Below are 9731 nucleotides of genomic sequence, written 5' to 3' on the forward strand. Positions count from 1 at the left end.
GCTACGAGGCTGAGGATCTTCATTATGTTTTACTCAATGTATGGGCATGTGGAAGGCCTAGCAAGGAGGCTGAAGAAGGGCGTGGACAGCGTTGAGCGAGTGGAAGTGGTTCTCTACAGGGTGCTGGAGATGCTCCCGGCAGAGATTCAGAGTATGGATACCATTTTGTTTGTTTATTTTTTTTAAAGTTGAAATCAAGATGATGAAATTGTTTGATTTTTATAACCTTATTTACCTATTAGATGCGTCTGTCAATTCAGAAATTTTCTTCCATTTTCTGCTGCTGCTGGAAATTAATTTAATGATTCCGTACAAAAGAAGATTTGCCATTAGTCCAGCTTAGTTCATGACTTCATTCTCCATATGCCAATGAAATGGAATAATTTGTCACTGTTGAATTGTTTAATGAGTGTGTGATAATCCATGCTTCAGTAAGAAGATGAAGTTCGTGTTGCTGCTGAAACCTGAGGTTATTTTGTTGGAGAAGTATTTTTTTGTGGTGGTGTTGTGTATTTATTGTGTCATCTTTGCTTAGCATTTACCTGCAATTTAATGATACCTGCTTGCTTTATGATCAGTTGGGGGGAATGAAGCGGAGTTTGATGGATGGAAGTGGTCGAGGCCTAATGGAGGGCATGGAGGACTAACATCAGCACTGAAGACATAAAAGATTTAAACAAAACAAGGTAAGCCCTAAACAAAACTATATTTTATTTTTTTAAAAATATTTTATTCAAAACACTTCCCTTATGGGTGTTAATCATAGTCCAAAATGGATTGAGTTGAATTTGTCATTTTCCTGTGAATGTTATGGATTGAGTTCTACTGATATTTGGAGCAAAATTTACATAAAATTTTATAGGTTACAGACTATGATTGGTTCAAAAATTATATACATGTGCTTTTATTAAAACTTGGCCCAAATTTGGTTCTGTTTATGGGTGTTAATTTTCTTTTCAAAGTGTTTTATACACCTTCATGTACTGATTGATTATCCATATTATATCCAATATATACTCATAATTTGTGGACATTCCTGAATTATTTAATACTGTTTAATTTTCACTTGGATTTTTAGATGTTCCTATTAAGACATTAAAGATATAGGGGGCCGAGCAACCTTACCTATGCATTAGAAGAACCAATTGTTTCAGCTGGTGACAATGAGATTCATGCCTGTATTTATATGTGATCTTGTATTAACGACTATTACTCTAAAGGAATGCCTGTATTTATATGTGATCTTATATTAACAACTATTACTCTAAAGGGCCTCGACATTTTTTATGTTGATGAAGATTGGTAATGGGTTGTTTAATTAAACTTAAATGATGATCAGTTAATTTTTTTTGTTTTATTGAATAATTATATTTTTCTTTCTTTTTTTTAACTGTAATAAATGTTTGATATCTACATTTTAAAGCAAATGTTGCTGCCTCATATTTTACCCCATGTTTTGCAGATTTTTCATGTTTGATGGACAGAGTGATGGAAAAGAATGACGTTTCTTTGGTTTCATCCGGTGATAAATCAAGTTACTATATTGAGTGATTAGATGTAAGTGTAATGGCATCTGTTGCATAGATTTTTTGAGTTTTTATATATTTGCGTGTGTTATGCTCCGTTTTTTCTTTTAAAGAAGATCTAACTTTTTACTGATTACTTTTCTACTGCTTATTGAAAGAGCTCGAGTCTTTTGCGGGTAGACAAGCTAGAATCATTTACAACGAAAAGCACATTGGCAATTTTGGTATTGTTTACCCAAAGGTATAGGTGGATTTCCTGAAATTTTGTCATCTTGATTGTAATACCTCTCCTGTTTTTTATGCAATTTTATATCTTTGCCAACGTGATTGATTTCTTTCACACTTTACCACTATGCTCACTTTAGAGGATCACCAAATCCATGTTATAGTATTAATTACCCAAGTGTGTGTTTGTTTGAGTAACATTTACTTACTACATATGATTTTTTGAGGCCAAGTTTAGCCATTTTCCTCCATCATTTTTGTATATTTTTTATTTTTTATTTAAAATCATTTTATTGTGTTGTGATGACTCTAATTCTTTTATTAGTTCTTCTCACACTTGCTTAGTATTTTTCCTTCTTTCTTCTGCTTAGTGTTTTATTTTTATTTTTTCTTTAATATATAAACTGGATGCGCATGAAAAGCTATATTGGTATATAATGTTTGTTTTATACATAAAAGAAATTTTATCTTATTCTGTGTTACACAAGATAAATGAGGTGAGACCGAGTTTAAAAGAGCAGAATCATGTTATTTGCAAAAGGTTCGGTTACCATCTCATCTAAATCATGTTATTATATAAGACTATAAGTAAAGAATCGTCTTTAGTTCAAGAAATGGTCCCTCAATTTGTCATGTTGATTTTGCACTTTGCTAAAGTGTATGCATTCTTTCTTTTTTGCTCCTAATGTTTTCATTCATTTGCAACAAAAGAACCTTTCTTATGCTATATTAGTCTTTCTTTGTTATGTTTAACACTATTGGTCTTTGTGTTTCAACATTAGTGTTGTCTTCTTTTTCTTTTTCCCTCAAGTTTCTAATTTTTTTGTTGTTGATTTTGTTTTGCTGTTTTTTATTTCAGGCATATATGAATGAGCTGTTGTCATAGATGTCACCCCTATTCTTTAGAGCAAGAATTAGTTCATAGAATGCAAAGTGTGTCATACCTTTAAGGTATATATTTCTTTTTTTTTGTTGGTTCTGTGAATATGATGTTTCATGAACATAAATAAGTAATCCTGATTCATATCTCTTATCTGAGTCTTATTGCCATGTATAATGGAGAGTTGTGAAGAAAAATTACACAATTTGGTTTTGCAGAGCGAGATTAATGAAACAAAGGATGTTATGAAGCGTAAAGCTTATGAGATTGATAATAATAATGAGGTAGGGTGGAGGTTTTTCGTTTCCATTTGTTCTGTTAAGTAAATAAATAAATTATTTATTTAAATTTTGGAGGTGCGTGTCATTTAACTAAATATTCTCCATGTACTCTAACTAAGTAGCCTTACTTATTTTTTATGTTCTAAAATAATTAACATCAATCACACTCATGGATCATCATTCTAATAGATATAACAACTTGGAATTTCACTGTTGAAATCCTGAAAGAGCAGCAAGAAACTGCTGCATAGATAGTGTTTTTTGATAGTCCATAAAATTTAGGAAAACATCTTAATTCAATGAATTTAGTTCATCTAGGTTTGGTAATAAACTAGCAAGTGATTCACTCCTAACTTCCAGCAAACTAATGAGAGGTGCACCAACATAGCTTGATAGCAAAAATGATTCTGGAAGTGGTTGTAATATGAGGTCATATATTTCTTGGCTTCTGTTATACATGTATAATGTATTCACTTTTTATTTGAAAAAGTTAGGTTTGCTACATGTCCGTAATAGATGTTATTGTTACTTCTGAATCATGGACAGGGAGGGAACAACTTTTGTTATCCAAGTACAGACAGATGAAAACATAAATTAGGACCTCAGAGGAGCCTTTTAACATTATTTTAATTAGTACTCCGATGCATGTTGGCATGTGTGGTTTAGATTGGAAAAATGGAGATATTGTAATGGGGAAAATGGTAAACCCATAAGTCCATAACCATTTATAAGTTTGTCAACTGAAGGTTAGTTCTTTGCTTTGGAAAATAGTGTATAGAGTTGTCAAAGATGTCACCCTCTGCTCCAATTTGTTTTTTGTTTTTTTGATCCACATGTTAATGAATTTGAATTCTGAAACAATTTAGAGCATACAAAATGCTATCTTTTATGAGCAGCAAGAGGAACATTTACTGTGCAACTTGAACTATTTGTAGTTGCCAAGTCAAATAGAGATAGAGCTTCTTTGATTACTTGCTTTTTGGTGTTACTTTTAGTGCTAATGTTTCACATGGATTAAGGACTGCATTAGCTGTTTGTTTACCCATTTACTCTCTAGAATGTTGTGCAAGTATAGTGGTTCATTATTTTTCATTTTTGATTGAGGAGTTGTTTTTGTGATGCAGATGGAGCATGGAAAATGTGATTTTGATGTCAATGATTATGGTGAGGACTGAGGAGGATGAGGAGGAACAAGGAGAAGAGGAAGAAAATGGAGAGGAGAGAACACTTGAGGAAGACCAAAGTGGATAAAATAATGATGAGATGTAATAACTTGAGAAAGTGTATAAAGATCTTTATCACCAGGAGCTGTAATAATTATTAACCTTTTATTCTTAACATTGATTCATGTAGTTTAGTTTTAATAATATTTGATTCCATCATATTTTCAGTTGTTTTAATAGGTACATGTGTAAGGACATTATGAAGAGTATTTATAATTTGTGATATGGCTGGTAGCCTCATTGATGAACTAAATGAATACCAGATTTTTTATCGAGTCCTCCCTTCCTCCTTTTATTCCTTGCTTTTTTAATTGCATACCATGAATGTACCTGTCTTTAGTTTTGGAAATTCACAGATCGACAAGTTAGATGCTTCAGTGCATTGTCGCAACCATCTGAAGAATCGAGATTCAAGAGGCTTATAGAGCAAGATTCAAGAGACTTGGATGCTTCATTTTTTTTTTACTATCTTCAAGTTCTAATTTTTCTTCTATGTGGTATTTTCATTTAATGATTTAATTGGTTTTTGGTACATACAATTCCATAAGAAAAAAGGTGTCTAATTACTAAAATAGAATAGTAAATGTTAGACATACTAGCAAAATCAGCAGTAAACTCTATTAATTTGAGCAACAGACATATGTAGTAGAGTTTTGTTGGCAATGCACCATGAAGTAGTTTTGACAAATAGGTAATCTTGCTTTCCATAAAACACTTGCTTCAATTTAAACTTTTTTGAGTCAAAGTACATAATTTATTTTTGGTAGTACTAAAAATTTAAAAGGGACTATTTTCAATGCAAATAAAATATTTTTGTGATAATATTTGTTAGGTGTATAATTAACTTAAAAAGCGAACCTTACTTTATTAAAAATTTAACTGTTTTTGGCACGAAATTTAATTTTGGCTAGGTATTGTTCTCCTCAAGATTTTTAGTTCATAGGAAAGATTGATGCATTAGCACGTAGATTTATTTTCATAATTTTATACATAAAGTGATAAGTTTGAGGCTATATAGTTTTATTCATTCATTCACTATTGATAGAGGGGATGATATCCCTTTGATCGAGTCCATTTTAACTAATTAAGTATAAATTGACTTCTCTATAAAATTAATAAATAATTTGATTTAAGTTTTTAAATGATATAATTTTTAACTCTAGGATATCCTCTGCTGTTAGATTTTAAATTAAAGATTGACTTGAAATAATATGATATCTTTTGCAGCTGAACAAAAAAGGTTTAGAATTTAAGATTTAGAAAAAATTTATACATGATTTTATGAGAAATTTTTAAAATAATAATTAGCATTGTTGAACTTTGAGTAACTTCATACTTCATAGATGCTCTTTGTATTTGTTTGTTTAGAAAGATGTTGGATAAGAAATTTTAAATTTAGAACTAATTAGGACTTACAATATTTATTGTGAAGTTTGGTAGAAAATAGTGTTAGTCCTTGCTTTTAGCAAAGATTAAAAAAATTGAACATATTCTTAATCTTTGGTGTGCTTTGTTATATTTACTGTACTTGAAGCATCATTGTAAAGTTAAAAGATGAATGTGAGCAAAAATGCAACATATCTTGAAAACCATTTACACCTTTCTATTAAAAGCAAATTTTGTAATTACTAAGCTTCTTTTCGCAATGCCATCCCATCTTAGAAATCTATATTTATGTCACTTTGGGTGGTATAATTATTAAAAAGTTAAAAAAAAATTTAAAAATAGTCTTAAGGTTTGCATAAATTTTATTTTATGATAAACATTTGAAATTGGATTCATAGAGTTTGATAAGGTTAACTTGAATTCAAATTACAAGATTGACAAGGTCGTACTAGGTAAGCATTCTTTAACTCATGATTAACAATAATATTTTCATGTTCTTTTGAATATCTTTTTTCAAGTTTTTTAATATTAATTTTCTGGATAAAATTATCTTTTTCTATTCTTCTTTAAGTTTATGTTTACTTGAAGCATCAAAAGATAGAGACTAATAGTGCAAATGAAGATTGAGAATATATAAGTTTAGAACTCAAATTTAAATGAAGATTTATCAATATTTTTATTTGATGTAGAAATATTAGGTATAGAATGCAATATGTTGTATTAAAGACCAAAAATCTTCGGCAACAATAGTGTAGTGTGGCCAATTTTAGAGCTAAGATGTCATTTTTTTTATTAATATTTTTAGCTAAAGCCGATATTGTAAGGTTAGTTGTGGTTGTTGGAAGCTTTTAAGATCTTTTAAAAGGGATGCACATAATTGAAAGGTTTTTACATCCTTTATGCATACAATTTTATTGATGACATAATGAGGGTCATGAACTATTTGTTAAAGTAATTTAGGAATTTTTTTTATTTTACTATAACATGCAAATTATTTGTTAAAGTAAAAGAAATTTAAGTAATTACAATAATTTATTATAAATTATAATTAAAAATACATATTTTAAAATACAAAATTCTATCTTTAGTTAGCTAAATCTACAAAAAAGTAAGAACAATTAGCATTTTATTTCTGACTTCTAGCATTTATTTTCAATTATAATTCTTTAAACATATTAGTAGGATGGATTTAGGTTGCAAGTCATACTATCTTCACATCACTTATGATAGTATTTGTCAATTTTAAAGATTTTAAAAAATGTTACAATAAATCTATAGTCAAACTTAATAGGAGATATTAATTCGATAGTTTACTTAGAATCACGTAAAACCTTGATTATTTTTTTTTTAATGTTAGACCAAAAAAAAGTTTAATTTAAGTAACATGATTGTTTACAATTTGCAACTATGAACTATCTTATAAATTATTTACATGACTAAATTTATTTATAGAAATTTATTGATGAACTAAATCCTTTTAAAGTTAGGACCTTAAGTGATGATTACGAATTCTTTGATGTGAATTATGTACATGAACTAATTCTTTAATATATTTTAATTAATGAAATCATTATTTTATTGTCTTTTTTATTTTTGAAGTATGTAATACTATTACTCGAATTGACATCCACATCATGAAAGGATTTATCGCTAAACCCATCTCAATTCACTTTAACTATGGTTGGTTTTTCTAATTCTGATTATTTTACACAGGAGAGATTGGTGAAGGAAAATGCTTGGCTTCATTTAGCGATTTTATTAAAAGATTTAAGATAAATATCTACTTCTAATTGTTTCTCACTAAATTTTTAAGTTTTTACTATTTATTTTAACAATGTTTACCATAGATGTATTCTTATTAAGCTGTGGGTTTGTATTCTTATTAAACTCCATGTTTTGCTGTTTATGACAACAAATGAGGCAGGTAGTATAGTTGAAAGAAATTGTGTTGTTGAACTTCTAAATTTACCTATATTTTTTAAAAAGCTAAATAATTTTTTATTTCTGATTTATCACATTGCATGCATGGGTTTGATGTGCTTATTTTAGGTTATCGTATACTATCTATTCTAAAACAAAAATTTTTAACAACAATATAACATATTATTTTTAGATTGGTCACTTTTATTATTAGTGATACTTTTTTAATGTATTACTCTTTTTCTATCTACATTAGCAATTTATTTGTGCGTCTGTGCGAGTAAAACAAATAATACCATTATGAGATCAATGTAAACTATATTTAAATTATTAATTGGTGTAAAAAATAAATGAGCACTATTAATATCTGAAAAAGTAATGTACTCTAATTTAATACAGAATAAAATACTATTTTAATTTTTAATTAGCAGAGAATTTAGAACATTATTTATATTTTGATAGAATCATTTATGAATAATAACATGACATAATACTCCATAGCATTTCTTTTTTTTGAAAAAAAAGACAAATAGGTTATTGACCTTTTGATCCATGGATATTTAACTCTTCGAGAATTTGAAAATGCATTTAAATTCCTAACCTTTTTAAAATTTAGACATATCGATCCTTCATGTTCACACCCAACGAAAAAGTTAAACGTGACTCCTGTTGTGATTGATACGGATGTACACATGGGAGAGTTTTTAAAATTGGATAAATTAGATTCAAAGATCAATGTGGTCAAATTTTAAAAAATTAGAAACTTAAATATATTTTTAAATCTTCAAGAACTTAAATGTAATTAGGGATTGATTTGTCATTTTTTTTAATAGCAATTTTTGTCTGTTTGCTTATAAATTTTCATATATTTTTCAAACAATATCAATGTTCCTTTATTTTTAACACCAAATAATATCTCAAATATATTTTACATTCACATTATTATAGTCTTTATTTATCTTGTCCGCGCATTGGGCGGGTATCTTGCTAGTTGTTACTAATGGGAGCAGTTTTCCGGGACTTGGAGTCTTGGAGGTCTTGGAGTTCATGGAACTTGGCATTGCCATTAGGAAGCTTGATATGTATGTTGCAGCTGTTGTGATAAGTCCTTATATTATATAATGTTGCATATCACAAGTAAGATTGCATATTATGTGATCACATGAGTTTTCGTTTGTGAGACATTGTTGGTGAGTTATTTTACTATTTTTTTTTTTTTTGGGATGTTCTTGGTCTTTCTCTGTTTTTTTTAAGTAGACTAATAATATTACAATAGATCAATACCTTTAAACTACCGTGTAAATAATGAAAATTAAATATGATTATTATGTTTAATTATGAGTTTTAATAGTATAGTATGTATAAGTAATCACTGAGAAGATAGTTGGGGTATCAGAGATTTAATAATATCTCTTAACAAATTTTTTTAATTATTGTGGAACTGTTCTTCCTCTTATTTTTTGGAATAAACTATGTATATAATTAGTATTGGTTGAGTTCTTTGTTCTTGATTTATTCATTTTTTACTGAAAGTTTTTTTTATATATATTATAAGTGTAGTATTGTTCTTGCTATTGCTGTAAGATAAGTATTATTGTTGACAGATGATAAAATTTTTTCATTTTATCTTTTAGTGTGTTTAACAAAATTTTAGTAATAAAAATAACAATACTAAAAAATTTAAAAATATCTCTTTTAAAAATTATAATTTATTTTTTTATTTTACTTAAAAAATATTTTTAATATAATAAATAAATATGTTTATATTGTTGTATCAAAATATAATTGTTAAATAAAAAAATATTTTTACATAAAATATCAAAAATTCATAAAATTATTTTTATTTTTTTATTTTATTTTTTGAAAATAAGATCATTTAAAGAATTTTAATAAAAATTTACCAAAAGAAGCCTAAAGATTAGTTTTCCTCTTTGCCTATTTATTATTTAATCATTGATATGATTTAAAATTGATTATGCTTTTTATCATTAATAAATCATCTCCAGCAACTTTTGTAAATAGATAGATTGTTGAGTTACTAAATTACTTATGAAAAATTTTCTCCACATGATTATAACACAATAACTTTATAATAACACTGCTAACAATGGACCATTTTTCATGACCAAAAAGCTTTTTCCCAAACATAACTTCAAAAGTTAAAACTAACCAGTCTTAATCTTAACCCGTCTTAATCCTTCCACTTCCTAACGTAACTATAGCTTAGTCGTGCACCTAAATATCAACATTCAAACATACAAATAAATTAACATTCAACATTAAAACATAC

This window comes from Arachis stenosperma, chromosome 4 (genome assembly GCF_014773155.1).
Source record: "Arachis stenosperma cultivar V10309 chromosome 4, arast.V10309.gnm1.PFL2, whole genome shotgun sequence".
Classification (NCBI taxonomy): domain Eukaryota; kingdom Viridiplantae; phylum Streptophyta; class Magnoliopsida; order Fabales; family Fabaceae; genus Arachis; species Arachis stenosperma.